We start from the raw sequence: 16,584 nt of genomic DNA, 5'->3' as shown, positions 1-16,584 counted from the left end.
GACTCTCAGGGTTATTTCCCCCTGCTGGACGTCAATGAGGGATCGTCCAGTTGCTAGGAAGGGTCTTCCTAGAATGAGAGTAGCACTCTTGTGCTCCTCCATTTCCAGCACAACAAAGTCAGTGGGAAAGGCGAATGGCCCAACTCTGACAATCATGTCCTCAATCACGCCTGATGGGTAATTAGTGGAACCATCAGCAAGTTGGAGACATATCCGGGTTGGTTTAACTTCTTCAGTTAAGCCAAGCTTCCTGATAGTGGATGCAGGTATCAGGTTGATGCTTGCCCCAAGATCGCATAAAGCTGTCTTGGTGCAATCACCTTCTAATATGCATGGTATCAGAAAACTCCCAGGGTCTTTAAGCTTTTCAGGAAAGCTTTTCAGAATGACTGCACTGCATTCTTCAGTGAGGAGAACTCTTTCTGTTTCTCTCCACTCCTTTTTATGACTCAAGATCTCTTTCATGAACTTGGCATAAGAAGGTATTTGCTCAAGTGCCTCTGCAAATGGAATCTTTATTTCAAGAGTCCTTAGATAATCTGCAAAGCGAGCAAATTGCTTATCCTGCTCCTCTTTCCGGAGTTTTTGAGGATAAGGTATCTTGGCTTTGTATTCCTCAACCTTAGTGGTTAAAGAAGCCTTTTTAGAGGGGTTGTTGTCAGCACTTATGTGTGTCTGATCCCTCTCTGGCAATTGCGTACCAGAGTTAGAAGCTGGAGTGACGTTAGACGTCAACTCACTGTCTGTTCCTGGCGCCTGAACGCCAGAAATGTGCCCCTGTTGGGCGTTCAACGCCAGATTCTTGCCCATTTCTGGCATTGAACGCCAATCCTGCCTTGTTTCTGGCGCTGAACGCCAGTTTTGGGCATGGTCTGGGCATTCAGCGCCAGCCTTCCACCTATTTTCTGGCGTTTTAGTGCCAGAATTATTTTTCCCTGGGCTCTTACTGTCCTCAAGGGAATCTTTGGTGGGTCGCTCATTTCTTGAATTTTTGATGCCTTGAGGTGGGGTATTTAATGTTTTCCCACTTCTTAATTGAACTGCTTGGCATTCTTCTGCTATTTGCTTTGATAGCTGCTGCTTTGTTTGCTTAAACTGTTCTTCTATATGTATATTAGCTGTCCTTGTCTCCTGTAACCTGTCTTTGAATTCAGCTAGCTGCTTTGTTAGAAAATCTAATTGATGATTGAATTCAGCAGCTTGTTTTACAGTATTGAATTCAGCAGTTACTGTTTTAACCTCTTCATTCATGGAAGGGTTGCTGCTTAGATACAGATGCTGATTCCTGGCAACTGTATCAATGAGCTCTTGAGCTTCTTCAATTGTCTTTCTCATATGGATAGATCCACCAGCTGAGTAATCTAAAGACATCTGAGCTCCTTCTGCAAGCCCATAGTAGAAGATGTCTAACTGAACCCACTCTGAAAACATTTCAGAGGGGCATTTTCGTAGCATCTCTCTGTATCTCTCCCAGGCATCATAAAGAGATTCATTATCTCCTTGTTTAAAGCCTTGGATGTCCAGCCTTAGCTGCGTCATCCTTTTTGGAGGGAAATATTGATTCAGGAATTTTTCTGTCAGCTGTTTCCATGTTCTTATGCTGGCCTTAGGTTGGTTATTTAACCACCTTTTAGCTTGATCTTTTACAGCAAATGGAAACAGTAATAGTCTGTAGACATCCTGATCTATTTCCTTATCATGTACTGTGTCAGCAATTTGTAAAAATTGTGCCAGAAACTCTGTAGGTTCTTCCTGTGGAAGACCGGAATACTGACAACTTTGCTGCACCATGATAATGAGCTGAGGATTCAACTCAAAACTACTAACTCCAATGGAGGGTATGCAGATGCTACTCCCATATGAAGCAGTAGAGGGGTTAGAATATGACCCCAAAGTCCTCCTGGACTGTCCATCTCCACTTATGTCCATGATGGATATGTGGATATAACTTGGACTGATTTATCTTTTTATTTATTTTATTTTATAAGAAGTAAATACTTAAATAAAATAAAATAACTAAAAAGAATTTGAATTTTAAAAATAAAATTTTTTTTTTCGTAAAAAAAATTAATTAGTTAATAAAAAAGAAATTTTTGAAAAAGGGGGAAGATATTTTCGAAAATTAGAGAGAGAGAGAGTTAGTTAGGTAGTTTTGAAAAAGTTAAGAAACAAACAAAAAGTTGGTTAGTTAGTTGAAACAAATTTTGAAAAGATAAGAAGTTAGGAAGTTAGAAAAGATATTTTGAAAAAGATAAGATTGAGAAGATATTTTTGAATCTAGTGAGGAGAGAAAAAAACAATAAGATAGTACAAGATTTAAAATTTTTAGATCTAATGCTCCTTGTTTTTGAAAATTTTGGAGGGAAAACACCAAGGAACACCAAACTTAAAAATTTTAAGATCAAGATACAAGGAAACTCAAGAACACTTTGAAGACTCACAAGAACACAAGAACATGAAGGAAGAACACCAAACTTAAAAATTTTTTGAAAACCAAACCAAATTTTCGAAAATCAAAGGGAAATCAACAAGAAAACACCAAACTTAAAGTTTGGCACAAGATTTAATAGAAAAAATATTTTTGAAAAAGAATGTTTTGAAAAGAGTATAAAGGATTCTAACCCAATCAAATTAATGTTCTAGCCAAATGAGTTATGGGACCTTATTTTAAGAAAGATTATTTTTGAAAATACCAAACTTAAAGTTTGGCACAGGATTTAATAGAAAAATTATTTTTGAAAAAGGTTTTAAAAAATATGATAGCCAATTATCATGAACATAAACACCACGCTCTAACTAACTGAGTTATAAATTTAAAGTGTTTTAACAAGGGATAAATAATAAAAGACTCTAAACCAAAAAGAAAGATTTTTTTCCTAATCTAAGCAACAAAATAATCCGTCAGTTGTTCAAACACAAACAATCCCCGGCAACGGCGCCAAAAACTTGGTAGCACAAATTGCGAATCACACTTTTCACAACTCGTACCACTAACCAGCAAGTGCACTGGGTCGTCCAAGTAATACCTTACGTGAGTAAGGGTCGAATCCCACAGAGATTGTTGGTTTGAAGCAATCTATGGTTATCTTGTAAATCTTAGTCAGGAAGTCAATTATGTTTATCAGTTGAATTATGAATAACCAGTAGAGCATAAATTAAAAGTTACTTGTTGTGTAGTAATGGAGAATATGTTGGAGTTTTGGAGATGCTTTGTCTTCTGAATCTCTGCTTTCCTCTGTCTTCTGATTCACGCACGCACGTCCTCCTATGGCAAGCTGTGTGTTGGTGGATCACCGTTGTCAATGGCTACCTTCCATCCTTCCAGTAAAAACTACGCTCACGCGCTCTGTCACAGCACGGCTAATCACCGGTTGGTTCTCGATCCGGTTGGAATAGGATTTACTATCCTTTTGCATCTGTCACTAACGCCCAGCCTTCAGGAGTTTGAAGCTCGTCACAGTCATTCAATCCTTGAATCCTACTCGGAATACCACAGACAAGGTTTAGACTTTCCGGATTCTCATGAATGCCGCCATCAGTTCTAGCTTATACCACGGAGATTCTGGTTAAGGAACCTAAGAGATACTCATTCAATCGGATATAGAACGGAGGTGGTTGTCAGGCACATGTTCGTGGTTTGAGGAAGGTGATGAATGTCACAGATCATCACCTTCATCACAGTTAAGCGCGAATGAACATCTTAGATAGGAACAAGCATGTTTGAATGGAAAACAGAAATACTTGCATTAATTCATCGAGACACAGCAGAGCTCCTCACCCCCAACAATGGGGTTTAGAGACTCATGCCGTTAGAGAATACAAAGTTTAGATCTGAAATGTCATGAGATACAAAATAAGTCTCTAAAAGTTGTTTAAATACTAAACTAGTAGCCTAGGGTTACAAAATATGAGTGGACTATGATGGATGATGCAGATATCCACTTCTGGGGCCCACTTGGTGTGCCGGGGCCCACTTGGTGTGTGCTGGGGCTGAGATTTCGTGCAGAGGCCATTTGTGGAGTTGAACGCCAGTTTTTATGCCAGTTTGGGCGTTCAACTCCAGTTTTTGATCCTTTTCTGGCGCTGGACGCCAGAATTGGGCAGAGAACTGGCGTTGAACGCCAGTTTACGTCGTCTATCCTTGTGAAAAGTATGGAATATTATATATTGCTGGAAAGCCCTGGATGTCTACTTTCCAACGCAATTAGAAGCATGCCATTTCGAGTTCTGTAGCTCCAGAAAATCCACTTTGAGTGCAGGGAGGTCAGAATCCAACAGCATCAGCAGTCCTTTTTCAGCCTGAATCAGATTTTTGCTCAGCTCCTTCAATTTCAGCCAGAAAAATACCTGAAATTACAGAAAAACACACAACTCATAGTGAAGTCCAGAAATATAAATTTTTCCTAAAAACTACTAGAAATAGACTAAAAACTAACTAAAACATACTCTAAACTATATGAAATTATCCCCAAAAAGCGTATAAAATATCCGCTCATCAGGGCCTATGGAGAGTGCTCCTTTTGATGACAAGAGATTCAAGACTGCCTTTCATGAGCATGAATTTGAGCGGATAAGTGCCAGAAGGATATTGCCAGAATTAATCTTCCAAATCAATGCCAATGAATCACCACAGATTTGGAGAAAAATCGAACAGAGGGGGTGGCAATTGCTCACCAGTCCAGAGGGGAAGATCAATGGAAACCTCATCAAAGAATTCTATGCAAATGCAGTTAGAGAGGATAAAACCCAAGCCCCAACCTTCAAAAGTTATGTGAGAAGAAGGGAGGTGGACTTCAGCCCAAGTGCCATCACAAGAGCTCTTCAATTGAAATCACCTCATTTTGATGAGGAGAGTTATCAGGCAAGGATAAGTAGAAACCCCGATAAGGATGAGCTCTCAGATATAGCATCAGATATCTGTGTCATAGCCGCTGACTGGGAGAGGTACTCAGATAGGAGATCAAAATTCATAAAAAGGGGGGACCTTCACCCTGAAGCCAAAGGGTGGTTTGAGCTTGTAAGGAGGTCCATCCTACCAGCCGCTAACAATTTGGAAGTTAACATCAATCGAGCCACTATGGTACAATGCTTAGTACAAGGTGGGGAAATCAAGGTGCATGAGCTCATTGCCGAAGGGATTCAAGAGTCAGCTGAGAAAGCTGACTCAGGAGCCAGACTTTGGTACCCCAGCACCATTCTCCGCTTGTGCAACAAGGCCAAGGTAGTATTTGAGGACAGCAGCCCAAACTGGGTAAACCCAGGGAGGCCAGTCACACTCGAGCGAATGGTCTATACCACACCGGCTCAGCAACTAAGAAGGCCACATATAGGAAGGCAAAGGACCCAGGAAGAAGCTCATCAAGAGGAATACCATCAGGAAGAACATCAACAAGAAGAGTATCAAGACCCAGCCAACTTGAATATGACTCACCCTCTAAGAGCCATTGAGGATTTAGGACAGAGACATATGGAAGGACAAGAGCAATTACTGAACCGGCTGAACCAACAGGAAGCATGGCAAAAACAACAAATGGAGCAGCAGCAGGAACACTACTCTCAGCTCACTCAAGCCATCAACCAAGTGAATGAAAGACAAGAGCTTCAAGAGAAGCACTTGCAAGAGCTCAACCAGCGGCAGATAGCCCAAATGAAAACTTTCAATGAATTTAGTGTACTCAATGAAGGAAGGCAGCTACATAGGGAGGAGTTCTATGTAAACACTCAAGCCGAGTTGAACTACATGACCAGTAATATGCATCATCTACACTATGCCATCCCTGCATATGATGAAGTTCAAAAAGAATTTGTAGAACAAGAAGAGAGAAAAGTGAAACAACAAAAGGAGACACTCAAGAAAAAGATGGAAGATAGTGGTTTCTGGAGAAAGCTGCTTGGAAAAGGCAAAGGAAGTGGAAGTACAAGTACTCAAGAGAGACACAATGAGGATAAACAAGGATGGGAGCATGGACATCCACATGAATGAAAGGTGGTGGAGTTCTTTTTAGTCCATCTTTTCTATGCTTTAAATAAGGAAGATCTTGTATGAAATAGAACATGCTTCCATGTTGTGTTTAAATTTTGTTTTTAATTCTGTCTTTTAAGTTTTTCCTTCTGAAGAGGTCCATGATTTCTGGTTTAAATGTCATTGCACCATCACTTAACCTACTTGTAAGCTTGTCCCTTTAAATCAAATAAAAAGAGAATGAGTATAGTTGTAAAAGACCAGAGTGGAGTTTATATTGTGGAAGTGCATTCATGAATCCTTGGGGTAGTCATAAGTTAGTTAAGTTGGTTCAACCACAAGGCTAGGAGGACAACTATCTATCCTGAATACTTTGCTTTGGATACACTCATGAGACTAAGTTAATAACAAGATCCTAATAAGAGAAAAGGGAAAGAACAATGGAAGTGAAAAACAAAAGAAAAAGAGTAAGCAATAAGGCTAGGCATCAATGGTTTTAAGCTTGAGGCAAGTGTCTGTGGTGCCCCTGTGTGAGGGATCTACTTGGATGAATAAGCTCTTAGGGGTGCTTTATCACTTGGTAACTTGGGTTAACTAACCCGGGATTATCAGCTGAAAATCCACTATCAAGAGTAACCCTCACTACAAAGCATTTAGTAACCCAAAGAGGTGCTGGACACCAAGGTCTCAAGAAAAGAAAATAAATAAACTATATGCATGTGGTGTGTATGTATGGGGGAGAGACTTGAGGGAGTAAGTCCTTAGGGGTGCTTCAACACCTAGCACCTTGAACCAACTAGTTCGGGAGTGTTGGCTGAAAGCTTATCTTAAAGAGTTGCCCCCTTACAGAGCACTTAGCCTAAATAACACAAATAACCCTTGAAACAACAATAAAAGGATCAATGAATAAAAGTCTCATGAGATATAAACAAAGTAAGTATTTAGGGACATGATAAAGGTCTGAAAGCCAGTAATGGAATGAACCTAAGTTGCTATGCATGAAACCACAATAAAATCAGTAATATGACTTCCACAAGAATGACTCATTCCCCTGGATATTCCATTCATCATTCTCTTGTTCCAGTACTTGCTTAGGGACAAGCAAGCTTTAAGTTTGGTGTTGTGATGCCAGGGCATCTTGGCCAGTTTCACTGACCTTTTCTTTACTATTTTTAGGTTAGTTTCATGCATTTCTTTAGGAAATAAGCTAGTTTTGGGTAATTATTCACTTATGCCTTGACTCAAGCACACATTGTGCATTTTACATGATTTCATGAGGATTTTGCATAAGTTTAGTGACAAATATTATGTTGCATTACTCATGACTTGGACTGGAGCTTTGATGCACTTTGTTGCTTGATTTCAGGACCAAAAAGGAGCAAGAAAGGGGAGGTAACTTGCAAGGATTAATGAGAAAAGTGATTGCCAATAACACTCTCAAAGAAAGCCATCAATGCCCACGTTAGAGAGTCACGTTAACCAAGTTAACGTGAACTCTAACGTGGAGAAGAGAAGATGAGCCAACGTTAGTGACACTCAACATTGTCACTAACGTTGGCAATCACTCATAAGTGGCCACGTTAGAAGCCACGTTAACCTAGTTAACGTGGCCTCTAACGTTAAGGGGGAGGGAGAGAAGCCAACGTTAGTGACACTCAACATTGTCACTAACGTTGGCCTATGGTGCTAAGTACCACGTTAACTCCCACGTTAACTTGGTTAACGTGGGAATTAACGTAGAGGATGAAGAATTGTCGACAACATTAGTGACACTCAACATTGTCACTAACGTTGAAGCAACCACACAACCCCCAAGAGTCACGTTAACCTCCACATTAACTTGGTTAACGTGGAAGCTAACGATGAGAAATGAAAGATGAGCCAACGCTAGTGACACTCAACATTGTCACAAACGTTGGGTGATGCGCATAAACTTGTTATGCTACGATTTAGGAAATTGCACAATCGGCAAAATTCCTTCCGGCAAGTGCACCGGTTATCGTCAAGTAAAAACTCACAATAGAGTGAGGTCGAATCCCACAAGGATTGGTTGAGTGAGCAATTCGGATTAGAAGTGTGTTCTAGTTGAGCGGAATCAAGATTTAGATGAGAATTGCGGAATGTAAAATTGGCGGGAAACGTAAATGACAAGAAATTTAAATGGCGGAATCTTAAATTGCATGAATTAAAGAGCAGAAGCTAAATTGCTGAAATTAAAAGGGAATGGGGGTGATTGCATGAATTGAGTTGCAGAATGTAAAGAGAAAGTGGTAGATTAGAAATGGGGAATTCATTGGGTGTTAGGAGATATTGAGATCTCCGAATCAAAACATTTTTATTCCTTCCTCAACCAATGCATTCATTGAATTTTGCTTGGCAATCTTATATGATTGGATCCCAATCCCTTGGCTCACCAATTCTCTCTAAAAACGAACAAATTCCCAATCCCTTGGTTTAAATGTTCATAAGAAGAGATGATGCTCGATCACTGATTATACCACACAGTTTCATGAACCACAATTTGGTAGGATTACATGTCACAATATCCATCCAAACCCCAATCCAATTCACTGTGAGAAAGCTTCTCTAGCATGAATCCTCCATTCCTTTCCCAAGGTTCCGAAGGATTCCAATTATGGGTAGTTTCTTTCCCAAGACAACTACCCAATGGAATTAGATCGAGAAGCTTTCTAACAAAATTCAAGAGAAAAGATTGAAGAAGAAGATAAAACTATTATTGATTCATTGAATTACAATAGAGCTCCCTAACCCAATGAAAGGGGGTTTAGTGAGTCATAGCTCTGAATTCAATTACAAAGATATGAAAACTAGCTAAAAGTGAAGGTAAAAGTCCAAAAGTCCCCTTCTAACTTAAATTCTATCCTATTTATACACTTTCTATATTGAGCTTTCTGTTGTGTTTCTTGGGCTTTGAGGCCTCTCCCTGCTTTCCTTTTGCTTTGGGTTTATGATCCATAATCTTGATGAGGCTGCTGATCCAAATTCTGTAACATTCATTGAGCCAACTTAGTGATAATCAAATAATGGCACATGACTCAATAAATTGAAATTTCAGACTCATCAATCCTTCAGGCCCAATCCCATAAACCATGATATTCAATTGGGTTTCATACCAGAATGAGTTTAAGTTAATGTTTGTGCTCAAATACTAACTTAAACCACAATATTTTTGGTCCAGAAACCTTTTCCAAGAGTGGCGTTTAAGTTGCAGTTTAAGCTTAAACTGCAACTTAAACGCCAGACACTTCCAGTGAGGCCTTTTGTAGAAGCACGTTTAAGCTTCAGTTTAAGGTTAAACTGAAGCTTAAACGTGGAAATGGAAGAAGGCAGCCCTGGAGAGTCATGTAGTCGAACACGTTTAAGCTTCAGTTTAAGGTTAAACTGAAGCTTAAACGTGGATATAGGAAGGGCAGCCCCTGGAGGTCGAACACGTTTAACCTCCAGTTTAAGGTTAAACTGGAGGTTAAACGTGGAAATGGAAGGAGGCATCCTGGAGGTCGAACACGTTTAACCTCCAGTTTAAGGTTAAACTGGAGGTTAAACGTGGAAGCTTAGAAGAGTAGCCCTGGAGGTGTCGAACACGTTTAAGCTCCAGTTTGAGGTCAAACTGGAGCTTAAACGTGGAAATGGAGAGAGCAACCCTGGAGGAGAGTTCTTGGTCGAACACGTTTAAGCTCCAGTTTGAGGTCAAACTGGAGCTTAAACGTGGAATGGCTCCCTGGTGCTTTTCCCATTCTGGCGTTTAACCTCCAGTTTGAGGTCAAACTGGAGGTTAAACGTGGAACTCCTTCCTGAGTGGCATTCTCATTCTGGCGTTTAACCTCCAGTTTGAGGTCAAACTGGAGGTTAAACGTGGAATGCTTCTTTGGTGAGACTTTCCATTCTGGCGTTTAACCTCCAGTTTAAGGTTAAACTGGAGGTTAACTTCAATTCCAGCATTCCTTAGCCTTCATGATTCTGGCGTTTAAGCTCCAGTTTAGGCTTAAACTGGAACTTAAACTCCCATGTGATATTTAAGCTTCCTTGCTTAGCCTCTTCTTCCCTGAAATCATCCAAACAAATACATCAAAGTCTTGCAAAATTTCATGAGAAATCTTCCATTCATAGCATTCAAGTAATATAACTAAAACTCATGGAATTTGCATCAAAATCATATTGTTTGGATGGTTCATTGCTTTGTTCTTCATTTAACCATTTTTGGTTACTTTAAGCTCAAGAAAATGCATAAAACCACTAAAACTAACAGAAAAATACTAGTGAAACTAGCCTAAGATGCCTTGGCATCACAACACCAAACTTAATACTTGCTTGTCCCTAAGCAAGTCCTGAGTTATTTAAGAAAAAAGTATGAAACAGAAAGCAATTACATTGGCTATATTAGCAAGCATTTGAAGTTCATCAGAAGGGTTTTATGCAGAAAGTTGCAGCATCACTTTTTCATTCTTATCAGGTAAGATTATCACTTTTTCATTGCATCCATCAAACACTGCTATGGCCTCTTGTTATTCTTATGTCCTTGGCACTTTCCTCTTCTTTGTTTTTCTTTTCTTTTTCTTAGAGCTTCTTTGCTCCTTTTTTTGCTTAGTGTCATGTGTTGCACAAGCCTTTGGCATTTTCTTTTTCTTATCAGTGCACTACACATATCCACTTTAGGCATTTTAGTTCACATTTCTTCTTGAGACATTGGTGCCCAGCACCTCTTTGTGTGACTAAATGTTTTGTATTTAGGTTGCTCTTGATAATGGACTTTTGGTTGATAATCCCGGGTTAGTTAACCCAAGTTACCAAGTGTTGAAACACTCCTCAGAACCTATTCATCCAAGCATATCCTTAATACATAAACACCACAGGCATTTGTCTCAGAAGTTCAAACCATTGGTGCCTAGCTTATTTTCTCAATTTTTTTCTTTTTGGTTGCCCTTTTTCAGTGGCTTTTTCTTCTTCCTTTTCTTTCTTTTACATGGCCAAAGACATTTATTCATCAAGATCCATAGACAGTTTTCAATTTCTACATAAAAATGATAATTCTACACTCTATTTCCAGTGATCTGACTAAACAATCAAGCATGCATACCACCACTTAATTCTACTTGATTTGTCACTAATTTAGCCAAGTTACTTTTGTTCAAACTTTTCTTTTATTTTTGGAAACAGAACAAGCATGGCAAGCACTTGTTTAAGAAGGTGAAGTTATATCCAAACATCTAGGCATTCACTTTATTCAAAGCAATAAACAGACACTCATACTAAAAAAAAAAAAAACTCCACACAACACTTAAATGACTTATGATGAAAGAAAGCTCATAAAGACAATCCACCAATGATCATTTGATTATTAAGGAACGAGACCACCTCTTATTTATTGCTTGGTTCTTCTTACTTCTTGGGATCCTGCTTCTTCTTGCTTCCTGCCTCTTTTTGACCACTTGTGCTTCCTTTGTCTTTTCTTATGAGCTTTTTCCAGAATCCAGCCTTTTTCATCGTTTCTTCCACTCCTTTTTCAAGGATCATTGCCTTGTTTATTTCTCCTTCTTTCCTCCCTTTGAAATACTCATCAAAAGCTGGGAATGCTGGATCCATCTTGTGTAGATGTTCCCCTATGTAGTTAAGCTTGATTTGCGAACTGATGTTGTAATTAGCTTGGACTGAGTATCTTGCATTCTGTAAAGTGGTGGCTTCCTTGATTGCCAAGACATTGGCATCTTGGTGTTGGCATATGTGGCTGAAGGATTCCTGTAAGTGTAAATTCTGTTCCCTTTGCAGATCGAAGAATCTTGATTCAAAGTTCCTTTGCATATCCATCATTTTTAGGTGAAAGTCCTCTTGTCTCTCCTGAGACCTCATGTATTGTTGAGACATTCCTTCCATGATTTCCTGCATTCTGCTCATATCCATGGGGTCTCTGGGAATTCGTTGTCTTCTTTCTGGAATTGCTTGCTCTTCTTGCTCTTCTTCTCTGTCTTCTCCTTCCTGTCCTTCTTGTTCTGCTTCTTGCTCGGCTTCCACTTGTTGCCCTTCTTAATTTCTTCTTCTTGTATGTCTTGGAGGAGTTGGGCCAAGAGTCATTCTGTACGCAGTTATGGCTAATCCAGGATATAGCCAATTAGGTCTTTCATCCTCAAGTGGTACTTGGGCATCGATGCATAGTCTAATGATAGTGCTAGGGAAGTGGAGCCAGGATTCAGGGTCACTTTTCTCACTAAACTCTTGTATCTGTTCAGCAATGAGTTTATGAACTTTGATCTCCCCTCCCACCATAATGCAATGTAGCAAGATGGCTCTTTTTGGGACTATTTCTGAAGAGTTTGCAGTGGGTAGGATGGATCTCCTAACTATTGCATACCACCCTTTAGCTTCAGGTGTTAGGTCTCCCCTTCTCAAGACTCTTGGAGCCCCTCTTGTTTTTCTCACCCATTCAGCTCTGATGGCACAAAGGTCTTCAGCAATAGTTGCATAGTCAGGTTCTCCTATCATCCTTTCTTCATAACTTGCTTGGCTGAAATATATGTTTTTCAGGCCAAGGGTTTTCATGATTGCTTTGGGACTGAAGTCAACTTCCACCCCTCTCACATAGCTTTTGTATGTGGGTTTCTTGGTTGGATCCTCCCTTACTGCATTTGCATAAAACTCTTTCACCAGGTTGATGTTGATTTTAGTGATTGGCTTAGTCAGGAGCTCCCACTTCCTCTTTTTGATCTTTTCCCAAACACCTGGGAACTCATCCTTTTCAAGGTCAAAGGGAACCTCAGCTAGTACCGTTTTAGGTCTCATCCATTCGGCTTGAATCTCATGGAAAACTGATCTGTATCTCCATGCATCGAATTCCCTGTTTTCCTCCATTGGCTGCTTGTCTTTTCTTCTTTTGTGGCTAGATGAAGCTGCCATTGGTTCTTTAGTTTTGATAAGTGACAAGCTAAAGTTGACAAGGTGAAGCAAGAAGTGTTGTTGGAAGTGTGGGGAGGTTGTTTTTGGCAAGAGATAGTTTATGCTATGATGAAGGAAATGTGCATGAAGGAGATTTGGTGGTGTTGAACTTGTTCCCCAAGTGGTTCTTTATAGTGCCCGTAAGTGCAAAATGGACGGCTAGGGTGATTTGTGAAGGGTGGCTTGATGGTAAATATATGAATTAGGGAGAAGGACGAATTGCTTTTCATTTTCTTGGAAGTATTCTGGGTGCATTAGGTTGTACATGTAGCTATCTTTTCTTGCAGAACTTCCTTTTCCCATGTGTTAGTTTCAAAGACTTGTGAATTTTCTTTTTGACCAAGCACCGTACCTCCCTTTGTCTTTTTCCTCCATTTTTGTCTTTTCTTTTGTACCTGCACAAACAAACAAGTTTGCTATCATTTTTCGGTCCATGTGAATTATGAATAGTACTTGCACATGTAAATCAATGATTGTCTTTATGAGCTTATAGCCGTGACTTCTACATGTATGCACACTTATTATTTGGACACCAAACTTAGTGTTTGGTCAAGTCTCCTGATGACATGAAATCCATATTGGTTGTCCTTAATGAATGTGCTTAATTCTAATAAATCATAGTCACCTTGGCTCTTTGATTCTAAACAAATTTACTACCCTAAGTAATTGAAACCAAAGCATTAAAACATGCGAATGGTATACTTGTCATGAATTTCGAAATCCAGAGGACTTCGTGCTTTTCATGAACCGTGTTCAAAGAGGAACACCAAACTTAATCTTTGGTTGTGCACTAAAAATTGAATGCATTTTGAATAAAATTTGGGGTGCCTTCGGGCACACCAAACTTAGAGGCAAATTGCATTTTACATGCAATGTTTAGTGCACTCTTTCAGCAGTTGTCCTGAGGATTCAAGTTCATGCATAAGAAACCATGCTTTATTAGATGCACAACAAAACAAAAAAAGTAAGGATATTAAAACATGGGTTGCCTCCCATGAAGCACTTCTTTAACGTCACTAGCTTGACGGTTGTCCCTTGTTAGGGTGGATTGTAGTGCTTGACGTCTTCTCCTCTCACTATGAAAACGTCCCCACTTGACTCATTCATGACCTCTAAATGTTCCATAGAAAGAACTTTCCTGATTGTGAACACTTGAGGGAGCTGGGAAGGAATGGTTTTGAGGCCAGGTGGGATTGGCAGATAATGACTTGATATCACGTTATCTCCCGGAGAAAAGCCTTCAGTGGGAATTTTCTTGTTTCTCCACCCTCTTGGCAATCTTCCTATCACTTTTCCCTTTCTCTTGAGGATTTCTTCATTGACCCTTATGTCAGGAGGGTCCTTCTGATTTGTTTCCACTGATTCTTGTGGCTTTAACTCTTGCAACTCTTGTTTGCCTTCCAAGGACTGTTTTAGAGTTTCAGCTGCTAGATTACTTTCCTCCAAACACAGATGGCTACTATTATCCTTAGGCTTTTCAGGTTCTGGTTCAGGCTCAGATGCAGGTTTGAAAACTTTGAAAATGAGTTGTTCATCATGTATTCTCAGAATTAGCTCTCCTTGTTCTACATCTATGAGCGCTCTAGTAGTGGCTAGAAATGGTCTGCCTAGAATGATAGGGTGTAAGTAGCTTTCCTCCATGTCCACAATGACAAAGTCTGTGGGAAAGTAATAATCCCCCACTTTCACCAGCACATTTTCAACTACCCCTTCAGCTTGCTTCTGAGTTTTGTCGGCCAGTTGTATGATTACATCAGTGGATCTCACCTCATTCAGTTGTAGCCTCTTCATAAGAGTTAAAGGCATCACATTTATGCTAGCTCCTAGATCACAGAATCCTCTGTCAATTTTTTTTCCCCTATGATGCAAGGGATATGAAAACTTCCTGGGTCCGTTTTCTTGGAGAGTGTGTCCTTCTTGATGAGAGCACTGCATTCTTTGTTCATTGTTACCGTTTGTCCTCCCTTCAAAACTCTTTTCTTGCTTAACAATTCCTTTAAATACTTGATGTGTGTAGGCATTTGATGGAGAATCTCAAGAAAGGGAATATTGACATGGAGAGAGTTAAATGTCTCTAAAAACCTTGAATAGGTTTTCCCTTTTTCACCTCCTCCTAACCTCTGAGGAAATGGTGCTTTTGGTTGGTATATTTCCAGCATGCCTTTTTGCAGTTCCTTGGCTTGCTCAGTTCCACTTTCCTGCTTAACTTCTTCCACACCTTCTTTCAAGATTTCTGGCTCCTGCTCTGAGGGCCTGATTCCTTCTTCTTCTGAAACTTCCTTCAATATGGTGATGGCCTTGCATTCTTCCCATCTCACTCTCTTTTGTTCCCCTTTAGGATTCTTTTCTGTGTCACTAGGGAACACTGCAGTTGATTTGACGGCCTGTTGAGATAGCTCTCCTACTTGAGACTCCATCCTCTTGAGCTTTTCACCATGGTTTCTTAAGGTAGCTCTCACATCATCCCTGAAGCTTTTCAATTCGGTTATGTCTTGACTCATGGTTGCCATCATTCCTTCTATCCGGTTTAATTGATCTTGAAATTGTTGGTTCGGATTAAGTTGGGTAGGTTGATTATTTTGGCCATGATATGATGGTTGGGGGTAAGTATTTTGTGTGGCTTGGTATGATCTTTGGTTGGAGTTTTGGTATGTGGAATTGTTATGTTGGTTGTGGTTGTAAGGTTTGTGGTTTTGTGGTTGGGTTTGTTGGTTCCCCCACCCAAAGTTTGGGTGATTTTTCCATCCTGGGTTGTAAGTGTTGGAATTTGGATCATATGATTGCCTTTGTTGGTTTCCCACATAGTTGGCCTCTTCCCAATCACCTCCTTCAATGCTTACTTCCTCTTGATCTTGTGTGTGTATTGCAGCCACTTGCTTTGTTTCTAATTGCCTGGTAAGCTCTGCTAGTTGCTTGGCAAACACCTTGTTTTGGGCTAGAATTGTATCAACATGGTTCAGCTCCATGACTCCCTTAGTGTTGTGCCTTTCTGATGCATAGTAGTACTCATTCTCAGCCACTGTCTCAATCACTTCAATGGCCTCTTCCACAGTCTTTTTCCTGTTCAATGAACCTCCTGATGAATGGTCTACAGCCTTCCTTGATTCATAAGAGAGTCCATCATAGAAAATATGCAATTGCACCCAATCATGGAACATGTCTGGTGGGCATTTCCTTGTCAAATCCTTGAATCTCTCCCATGCCTCGTAGAGAGTTTCACCATCTTGTTGTCTAAACGTTTGAACCTCAGATCGAAGCCTATTGACCTTTTGTGGGGGGTAGAAACGTGCCAGAAACTTGCTTTCCACCTCATCCCATGTTGTTAGACTCCCCCTTGGGAATGATTCCAGCCACTTAGCTGCTTTGTCCCTAAGTGAAAATGGGAACAAAAGCAGTTTATAGGCATCTTCCTGGACTCCATTAGACTTCACAGTGTCACAAATTCTCAGGAATTTTGTGAGATGTTGGTTTGGGTCTTCATTAGCACTTCCACCAAATGAACAATGATTCTCCACAAGTGATATTAGCTGTGGTTTGAGCTCAAAATTGTTGGCCTGAATGGGTGGTTTCTGGATGCTGCTACCACAATTCCCAGAGGTTGGGTTTATGTATGAACTAAGAACCCTCCTCTCAGGAATGGCATTGTTTCCATCAGCTCTCTCATGGTTGTGAACTTC

The 16,584-nt window shown here is 40.1% G+C and overlaps 1 non-coding gene across 1 annotated transcript; it reads left to right on the top strand.

The window, feature by feature from the left end:
• The first annotated feature begins 16,063 nt into the window (after window positions 1–16,063).
• Window positions 16,064–16,167, top strand: LOC112753180 (small nucleolar RNA R71). Its single transcript, XR_003177575.1, has one exon. It is a non-coding gene; the product is annotated as a small nucleolar RNA R71 (small nucleolar RNA).
• The last annotated feature ends 417 nt before the right edge of the window (window positions 16,168–16,584 follow it).

Source organism: Arachis hypogaea, chromosome 15 (assembly GCF_003086295.3).
Source record: "Arachis hypogaea cultivar Tifrunner chromosome 15, arahy.Tifrunner.gnm2.J5K5, whole genome shotgun sequence".
In the NCBI taxonomy this organism is placed as follows: Eukaryota; Viridiplantae; Streptophyta; class Magnoliopsida; order Fabales; family Fabaceae; genus Arachis; species Arachis hypogaea.
The sequence above is the reverse complement of the archived record's forward strand: the minus strand, read 5'-3'. Positions and strand labels throughout refer to the sequence as shown.